Source organism: Vombatus ursinus, unplaced genomic scaffold, assembly GCF_900497805.2.
Source record: "Vombatus ursinus unplaced genomic scaffold, bare-nosed wombat genome assembly UNPS02014793.1, whole genome shotgun sequence".
NCBI lineage: Eukaryota > Metazoa > Chordata > Mammalia > Diprotodontia > Vombatidae > Vombatus > Vombatus ursinus.
Window position 1 is genome coordinate 5,437,860 of NW_020954571.1, and position 10,968 is coordinate 5,448,827.

Here is a 10,968-nt window from a genome sequence, read left to right on the forward strand (position 1 = left end):
TCTCTCTCTCTCTCTCTCTCTCTCTCTCTCTCTCTCTCTCTCTCTCTCTCTCTCTCTCTCTCTCATCTTCAACTCCTATTTATCTATTGACTCTTTCTCTGCTGCCCAAAAACATGTTCAGGTCTGTAAATTCTCTCTTCCCTTGGCTTTTACATCAGCTTTCTCTTTTGACTCTCCTCTTATCTATCTGACCACTCATTAATCTCCTTTTCTGGATTATTATCCAGGTCTTGACCCCTAACTATGGATGTCTCCTAATGCTCTGACCTAGGCCTTCTTCACTTCCCTTCCTTTCATTTCCCTTCCCTTCCCTTCTCATCCTATGTACTTTTTCCCTCAGTGATTTCATCAGATTCTATTCTATATTATCAACTAAATTATAATTAGATTATTATAGATTAGTTTATCAACTCTATGTAGATAATTTAAAAATATATGTATCAAGACCTTTCCTCTCTCTGAAGCTTTAGTACTGTGTGCTCAACAGCTTGCTAGACATCTCCACCTAAATGTCCCACAAGCATATCAATTTTATTACGCCTAAAACAGCACTCATTGCCTCCACCACTCAGGAAAAGTGGGGCCAGAGCAGGGCTGATGAAATGAGAGAACAGTGAGGTCTGAATTGATTGTAAATTATGGTGAGGACAAAGAATAGGTCTAAGAAGAGTGAATAGGAGGAAAAGATGGAAGAATAGGAGGTTGTGGTCCAAACCACTGAATTAATTAACTTTAATAGCCATTACATCTTTCTTCCTTTGCTAGGAAGAACTAAAATTGGTATTTTCAACAATCTCATAATCCCACAGGAATCATTGCAAATCCTAAACCCCAACCCCCACTTTACATAACTGACATTGAGCCCAATAGATGCTGTGTGTCTCACTTAAAGCTTAGCAGACATAAATCCTCAAAATGATTTGATACTGAATGGAGATTATGCAGTTTCATATGCAATCCTATTTTTTTCTGTTCTCTTTTGTAGATGGAAATATTCACGGTTTTTGTTTTTGTCAAGTTTAAAATACAAAAAAAGAAACTATTTGGTACTGGTATAAAAAATAGAAAAGTTTATCAGTGGAACAGATTAGATGAATAAGAACAGTAGTTTAAAAAAATCAGCCCAGGTTTGATAAAGTCAAGGACATAAATTACTAGAGAAAAGTATCAAAAGTATTTGTGTCATCTTTGACTCACCTCAAGTATTAGAGTGAGTTGATTTGACTCACAGTTGCCAAACATTGTCACTTCTACCTCCACAACATCTCTTCTATCCATCCATCCTCTCCTTTCACAACCACCACCCTAGTTCAAGCCCTTACCACCTTGTACTGAACTATTACAATAGTTCTCTAACAGGTGTCCCTGCCTCAATTTTCTCCCCACTCAAATCTAATCTACACTCAGCTTTGAACATGATATTCCTAAAGCATAAATCTGACTATATTGTTTCCCTGCTTAATAAACTCCAGAGGTTCTTCATTACCTCTAGAATCAAATATAAAATACTCTGTCTGGCATTTAAAGCTCTCCCCAACCTGGCCCCAAACTACCTTTCTAGCCTCATCACACCTAACACTCTTCCTGTGAATGCTTCCTATGAGTTACAGGCATCCTTCTGTTCTTCATACATAGTTCTCCATCACTCACCTTCAGTGCCTTTGTGCTAATCGTCTCACAAGCCTAGAATACACTTCCTATTCATCTACATCTCCCAGGATTCCTAGTTTCCTTTAAGATTTAACTCAACCATCACCTTTTACATGACCTCAGAGGCTGGTGTCTTTCTACTTAAATCACCATGTTATCTATTTTGCATATACCTATATATGCACAGAATGTCACCCCCAGGTAGAGCTCTTTGAGAAGAGGGGCTATTTTTGCTTTTATTCTTTGTATCCCTAGGACTAATCACAATTCTTGGAATAGATGGTGCTTAATAAATGTTTGTTGATTGATGGATGGATGGAAAAACTCTATTCAACAGGAAAAACTCAAAAGTAGATTGGATCAGTATCTTACAACATATACCATAATAAGCCCCAACTGGATATGTGACCTGAATGTAAATGGTCACATCATAACAAAAATTACAGGATAATGGAAGGAGCTACCTTTCACAACTATGGCTAGGGGGAGAAATCTTAACCAAACAAGAGATAGAGACAATCATAAAAGACAAAATAAACAATGTCAACTACATAAAATTTTAAAGCCTTTTGCATGACCAAGATTAATGAGGCTAGGAAAAAAATGTCTAGTGGGAAAAACCCTTACATCACAAAAGTCCAATATCTAAGCTCTATAAATGGTCAATGGATATAAACAAGTTTCAAAAGAATGGCTAACTGCCAATGATCATATGAAAACATTCTCTAAATAACTAATTAAAAGAGAAATGCAAATTAAAACAACTTTGATATTTCACCCACATCCTAAAAATTGGCAAAGATATGTCCTGCCCCCTCCAAACTAGAAACAGTCAACATTGCAGAATCTGTGGAGGGAATTTAAGGAGAGCACTTAGAGAATTCACTTCACCATTTCCCACCCTGCTAACCTCCTAGATTCCATGATCTCCAAAAACTTATCATTCTGGAAGATGAAATCAACTCTGAAGTTCACACCTTCTCAGATCATTTTTCACTCTGGCCTCCAGTCTTTATCATGCCCTTCATCATCAGGGTAACTTTCCCCCTCATTTTCAGTTTCCTTTTTTTGTCTTCCCATATGAGATTGTGAACTCCTTAAGGTCAGGAAATGACTTGTACCTTTGTTTTATCTCCAGTGCATAGCACAGTGATTAGCACATAATAGGCACTTAATAAGTGTTTACTGATTGCTAACTGTGAGAAAACAAATGCACTAAAATATTGTTGGTAGAACTGTAGGTGGATCCAAATGGTTTGAAGGGGGGAAATGGAGAATTATGACATAAAAGTGACTGAACTATTCATACCATTGGATACCACTACTGGACATACACTCAAAAAAAGGAAGATTCTATATATACTAAAATATTTGTAATAGTACTTTTTGTGGTAGCAAAACCTGAAAGCAAAATGGGTACTCATTGACTCTAGAATGGCTGAATAAACTATGATGTATAAATCTAATAGGATATTGCTGTGCAATAAGAAATGATGACTATGAGGAAATCAGAGAAACACAAGAAAAATTGGTATGAAACAATAGTGGAAACAAGCAGAACCAAAAGAACAACGTACACAACAATACAATGACTATAACAGTGTAAGTGAAAAGATAACTAAAATGAAGACAAATCCTCATTGAAAAGCCAAGAAAACTCTGTGAGAACAGATTATGAAACACAGCCCCTCCTCTTGGCAGACAGGCAAGAGACAATCAGGGCAGGATGTTGCATGAATTGCCATAATTGGTCATTATCAATTATTCTTTTTTAACTCTTTGTTTGGTACCAGGAGAATTAATTTTCAAGTGGTGATGGGAATGTGTATATATTCAGAAATGATCATGATATAAAAACAAGAGGTATTGATAAAAATTTATATTAAAGTTAACAGGGATACACTGAAATGAAAATGCCTGCTTTTTTCTAAACTTACTTCAACACAAGAGTATCCACTATCACGAACTCCTGGGAACTGTTCCTTAACCCTGCTAGGGGTCAGTCTTTGAGTATATCTTATAACAAAACCAGATGGGGATTACCAAGTTTCTCCTTTTGACAAAGAAACTACCCTCTCAAAACATCCCATCCTTGTCTAGGTCATAGCGTCTGAGTTCTGACCACACATCTACCAGAAAAACTTTCCCATCAGTCCCCTTGCTTCAGTCCCTACCAGATTTAGTCCCCCTTCCCTCTTCCTACGTGCTGCCTATGTCTCTTTTTGTAGTTTTAATTCACCTTTCTGTGATGCCTTATCTGACTTAGCCTCTACATAACTCAATCAGCAGTGGACCAAATTGGATCAGGATGTGCAAAGCACAGGCCACCACCTTGCATTGAACCGACAGGATAAATGTCAGAGGCCCTCGGGCATCAAGACCTGCTCATTTCCTGAGAAAGGCCTCATCTTTAGGGAAGCAGATGGGGAGCTTTGGGGATTATTGGATTTGCTTTTATGTGTGGGATGCATCTGATTGTAGCTGGAAGGGGCCCTGCCTGCTCCAATACTTAATTTAGTGCATCAACAGGGCTTAAACCTACTTACCTGTAAGAAAGTGTTTGTTCCATATGGGGAGTTTTGCTACTGGTTGGTGAACACTTGCACTGAAAGCCCTCATTTCTCAAGGCCCTTCAGATATTAGGATTGGTTTCAAACTGGCAAATCTACACAAAGCATCTATCCCAAACACAAAATTGGGGGATCTCTCTGCCCATAGAATATAGCCCAGAAAGCATTTCCATCATAGGTTGAGCACAGCTGACCCCATGCCTGGAAAGGAGGTAGTCGTTTATGTGTTCTAAATTTGGGGGGCACTGTACTCATCTAAACTCAGTGCCACTCTTCCTTCTTGTCAGAAATTATTATTATTGGAATCATTAATGTGTTATACAAGGGTGAGAGCATTGTCTCCAACCAGCCAAACAACAAACATCTATTAAGCTTCGTGCCCAAGTTAAAATATTACCTATGGTGCCATACCAATCAAACTACCAAAAAAATATTTTATGGAGCTAGAAAAAATAATAACAAGTATTCATCTGGAAGAACAAAAGGTCCAGAATATCAAGGAAACTAATGAAAAGAAAAGCATGGGAAGGTGGCTTAGCCATATCAGATCTTAAATTGTATTATAAATCAGCAATCATCAAAACTATTTGGTACTGGCTAAGAAGCAAAGTGATGGATCAGTGGAATAGGTTAGATACATAATACACAGTAGTCAATGACTATATCTACTGTTTGATAAACCCAAAGACTCCAGCTTCTGAGATAAGAACTCACTATTTGACAAAAACTGCTGGGAAAACTTTATGACAGAAACTAGGCATAGACCAATGTCTATGTATACCAAAATAAACTCAAAATGGGTTCATGATTTAGATATAAAGGCTGATACTATAAGCAAACTGAGAGAGCAAGTAATAGTTTACTTGTCAGATTTATGGAGAATGGAAGAATTTATAACCAAACTAGAAATAGAGAACATTACAAAATGTGAAATGGATAATTTTGATTACATTAAATTGAAAAGTTTTTGCACGAACAAAGCCAATGCAACCAAGATTAGGAGGGAAGCAAAAAAATGGGGAAAGAATTTTTACAACCAGTATCTCTGATAAAGGCTTCATTTCTAAAATATATAGAGAACTAAGTCAAATTTATAAGAATACAAGCCATTACCCAATTGATAAACGGTCAAAGGATATGAACAAGCAGTTTTCAGATGAAGAAACTAAAGCTATCTATAGTCATATGAAAAAATGCTCTAAATCATTATTGATTAGAGAAATGCAAATCAAAATGACTCTGAGGTATCGCATCACACCTATCAGATTAGCCAACATGACAAAACAGGAAAATTATAAATTCTGAAGATGTGGGAAAATTAGAACAACAATGCATTGTTGGTGGAGTTGTGAACTGATTCAACCATTCTGGAGACAATTTGGAACTATGCCCAAAGGGCTATAAAACTGTGCATACCCTTTGACCTAGCAATACCAATATCCCAAAGAGATCATACAAATGGGAAAAGGACCCAAATATACAAAAATATTTATAGCAGCTTTTTTTTGTGGTGGCAAAGAATTGGAAATTGAGGGAATACCCATCACTTGGAGAACAGTTGAACAAGTTGTGGTATGTGAATGCAATGGAATACTATTGTGCTATAAGAAATGATAAGTAGGCAGACTTTAGAAAAACCTGGAAAAACTTGAATGAACTGATGCTGAGTGAAGTGAGTAGAACCAGGAGAACACTGTTCACAGCAACAGCCACAATGTGTAATGACCAACTTTGATAGACTTATCTCTTCTTAGCAATGCAAGGATCCAAGACAACTCCAAAGGACTCATGATGGAAAATACCATCCACATCCAGAAAAAGAACTATAGAGTCTGAATGCAGATTGAGGTATATTATTTGCTCTCTTTCTTTTTTCTTTTTCATGGTTTCTCCCATTGGTTCTAATTCTTCCTTACAACATGACAAATGTGAAAATAGGTTCAATATGAATGTAAATGTAGCACCTATGTCAAATTGCATGCTGTCTTGGGGAGGGGGAGGGGAGAAATGGGGAGAAAAATTAGAACTCAAAATCTTATGGAAGTGAATGTTGAAAACTAAAAATAAATTTAAAAAAAAATTTAATTATCTGTGGGTGGCCTGTTGGCCCTCTCCAATTAGTACATGATTGTGATTATTTTGTCATGAATTCCTAGACTAAATCTTCAAGATCAGCTAATTTAAACAACCCCCTTTTTTGTTTTTGTTCTTGAAAACTGAGGTATGAAAACTGAGGTCAATAGAAGAGAAGCGACTTGCTGAAAGACACTGAGAAAGTTAAAGCCAACAATGTAGAATGAAATACAAAAGATACAGAAGCTCATTCCCTTACTCTAGCCCAGAGAAAGCTATAGGCTCTGTCCTGAACCTTCTCTTTTCTCTCAATACTCTCTCTCTCAAAGATCTCATCTACTCACAAATATTTAATTTGGGAGTCATGCATATGACTCCCAAATCTACATATCTAGCCCTTATCTCTTCCAAGCTCTGGTCCTACATCACCAAATAAATTATCCATGTCCAAATGGATGTCCCATAAGCGTCTCAAACTTTATACATCCCAAACTGAACACATTATCATTCTCCAAACCCACCCCTCTTCCCTTCTGTTTTATAAAATAAATCTTAATTGATTTTTTGTTTTAATATCATTCTACAGCTTCCAATATATTCTTTCCTCTTTCCCCCACCCAGAGAGCCAACTCTTATAATAAAGAATAAAAAATTATTTTAAAAGATTGAGCAAAACTGATCAACACATTGAAGATGTTTGCTATTACCTGTAATATTTCATGGCCACAGTCCCTCACCTTTGCAAAGAAGAGAGATAGGCACATACTACTATCTCTTCTTTGGGACAAAGTTTAATCATCAGATTTTCACAATATTCAGTTTAAATTGTTTTGTTGTTGCTGTTTCCATTTGCACTGTTGTAGTTATTCTGTATATTGTTTCCTGGTTCTACTTACTTTACTCTGCATCATTTTAGAAACACCTTTCCATGCTTCTCTGTATTCATCATATTCTAAGTTTTTAGTGGCACAGTCATATTTCATTACATTCATATATACAATTTGTTTAGCCACTCTTTAATAGATGGGCATCTATTTTTCCACTTCTTTGCCACTACAAAGAGTGTTACTACAAATATTCTGGTGTATATGAGACCTTTTTTTGTTGTTGACCTCCTTGGTTAATGATAGACCTAGCATTAGATTCTCTGGCTCAAAGGAAATGGATATTTTAATCATTTTCTTCACATAATTCCAAATTTCTTTCCAAAATGGTTGGACCAATTCACAAGTCCCCTAACAATAATTAATCAGGCACTAAGTGGATTATCAGTATGCCTGTCCACAGTCCTTCCAACTTTGACCATTACTCACTTTTGTCATCTTTGCCCCATTTCTGAATTTTAACTTGCATTTCTCTTATTATTAGTGATTTGGAGAAATCTTTTATATGTTTGTTAATAGTTTGAAATTCTTCTTTTGAGAATTACTTGTTCATCCCCTTTTAAAGGAGATGTTATTTTTTGTTATTATAGATTTCTTTTAGCTGCCTATATATATATATTGGATATCAGGCACTTATCAAAGATATTTAATACAAAGTGCTTCCCCCCAAACACTTCCCTTCTATCCTAGTTGCATTAATTTTGCTTGCACAAGATATTTTCAATTTCATGTCACCAGAATTACCTGTTTTATCTTTTGTAACTGCCTCTGTCCCTTATTTAAGAATTCACCCCCTCACCATAGCTGTGAAAGTATTTGATCTGTTTTCCTTTTAATTTATTTGTAGCATAACTTTTAATATTCAGGTCACATTTCCATGTTGAGTTTATTAAGATTTACAGTACAAGATGTTGGTCTAAACATAATTTCTACAAAGCTGTTTTCCAGTTTTCCCAGCATTCTTCTAACAGAGAATTCTCTCCTATCTAAGTTCTGTTTGGGGTTTATGCAGGTTATTGAATTTAATTACTTTTGATTCTTCTTTGTCTAGTCTGTTCCATTGATCTGTTTTCTTATTTTTTAACCACAGCAAATAGTTTTGATGATTGCTTCTTTTAATATAATTTGAATTCTGGAAATGCTATTCTCCCTTAATTCCCACCCCCCCTTTTCCTCCTCTGATAGTTAAGCTTTATTGTTCCTCTGAATGAGTTTATTATTTTACCTTGTCATATAAAGTATCCCTTTGGTTCACTTTCCTATTTCTGATGAGCTGACTATCATTCTTCTAGTCATTCAGGTTCTAAATCTAAGAGTCATCCTTGCCTCTTCACTTTCCCTCCCTCCCCCCAACCCATTCCACTTACAATTCATTGTCAGGTCTTGTTGATCCTTTCTCCACACTTCCCATATCCATTTCCTTCTTTCCATTCGCAGACAGAATCCTAATTCAGGCTCTGATCATCACTTACCTGGAATATTAAAATAGTCTCTCTCCTGACACCAGCCTTTCCCATCTATCCTTCATCCAGCTGACAAGTTAATACTCCTAAAAACACAGGTCCAAACATGTCATTCTCCTCCTCAAAAATCCCCAGTGGCTCCCCATTTGACCCCATCAGATCAAACACAAATTTCTCTGCTTAGCACTTAAAGACCTTCACCATCTGGCACTCATTCACCTTTTCAGAATTATTCAATGTTTCTTCACATATTCTATAGTCAAACTATTCTACTTGCCATTCTTCACACATGACCACCATGAAAAATTATTTCTCTAGGTAATCTGTGTTTTGGAGATGCAGAGCTCTACCCGCCCCTCCTCTGCAGCCTTCTGTCAAAAGTTCTTCAGAAGAATATTTCTGATAATGTGATTGCATTGAATCTTCTTATCTTGGTCAAACTCCAAACCCAGGCTTGAATTGATTTGATCCTACTTAGATTTTAGTGGAAACAGATTCCCAAGACTGAGGGTGGTATTTCCTTTGCCCAGATGGCAGGTGATAACAACCCTGTAGACCAAGATTGAGTGACCTAGGTCATGTACTCAAAGACCTTCATTTTAATATAACCCATCTCCCAGTATGTTGACCAATCACAGTTGATTGGCACCCGTTGGGAACACCTACTCTTCAAATGGCATATAACTCTGTACTCCAAAGTCCCAAATAGAATCAGTTCTGAACTGGCCCCCTTACAGGGGCCCAGTTTTGGACTGAACTCCCACACAATGCATGTCAAGCCAGTTTGAGAGAAATTAAACCGTGGACACACGCACCCTGATTTTGTTTGTCTCTTTCTTAGAGCAGACTCTGTAATAAATTGGTGTTTGACACCACCCACCTCCCACCTCTGAGACAGCACAGACTGTTGTCCCTTGTGCCTGAAGTGAACTCTCTTCTCACTTTTGCTTCTTGGAATACCTAGTCTCCTTTAAACCTTAATGTGAGAGCCACTCTCTATGAGACCTTTCCTGACACTCCCAGGAGGTTCCCTAGGCCCCTTCCTGACAAAAAAATTATCTTGTATTTACTTTATTTATATTTTGTATCTTCTTACATGTTTACATGTTGTTTCTCCCGATAGAATATAAAATCCTTGAGGGACCATTTTGTTTTTGTCATTGTATTCCCAGATCTAGCATAATGCCTGGCATACAGTAGGTGTTCAATCAATGCTTGTTGGATGATTGTATCATAGAGTCATAAAATGTTCAAGTGAGATGGTATTTTAAAAGATAGATTGTTTGGGGTTTTTCACTTAATTTTTCTCTTTTTTTGAATTTATGGAATAAAACAAACATTTCTATAACATAGTATAACAAGATAATTGCACATGAAACTACAAATCTATTATGTAAAACTTGCTATTCCTTTTAAATATATAATAAAGTTATCATGTAGATTTCTTTTTTTTCTTCCTTCCCCACTATCCCCCCATGCGCTACAGATGACTACCATTAGACACAAATAGGTATATATATGTAAAATTACACATACTTCCATTTATCAGTTCTGTTTCTGGATGCAGATAATGTCTTTCTTTGTATGTCCTTTACAGCTAATTTGGGTATTAGAATGTTAAAGGTCATCTAGTTTAAACCCCAGGTTATAATGGCAGCCATCATCTCCAGTGCTTATAATAGCATTTTTTTCCCTTTTAAAATTACATTAACTTTCTTACCAGTCAGTCAATCAACATTTATTAAGTGCCTACTATGTGCAGGCATAGTACTAAGTATTGTGGATACAAAGAAAAATAAGAGACATTCCCTTAATGTGAGAGACTACAAGTAAACAACTATGTACAAACAAGCCAGATATGGGATATATTGGAAATAATCAACAGAGGAAAGACACTAGAATTAAAATGGATCAGAAAAGGCTTCCCATAGAAGGTCGGATTTTAGCTGAGATTTAAAGGAAGCCATGGAAGCCATGGGGTAGAGTCAAGGAGGGAGAGCATTCCAGGCATGATGGACAGCCAGGGAAAATGCCCAGTGTTGGGAGATAGAATGTCTTGTTGAAGGAATAGCAAGGAAGTTAATGTCACTAAATCACAGCATATATGGGAGGATATAAAGTGGAGGAAGACTGGAAAGGTAGGGGAAGGGCAAGCTATGAATGGTTTTGAACACCAAGCAGAGAATTTTATATTTTTATTTAACAAAAATTTATTTTCTCTCCCTTCTACTTCTTGTATCGCCTTAAAAAAGAAAAAGAAAAAAACAATACCCTAGTAACAAACATACATAGGAAAGCAAAACAAATTCACCCATTGTTACAATAACA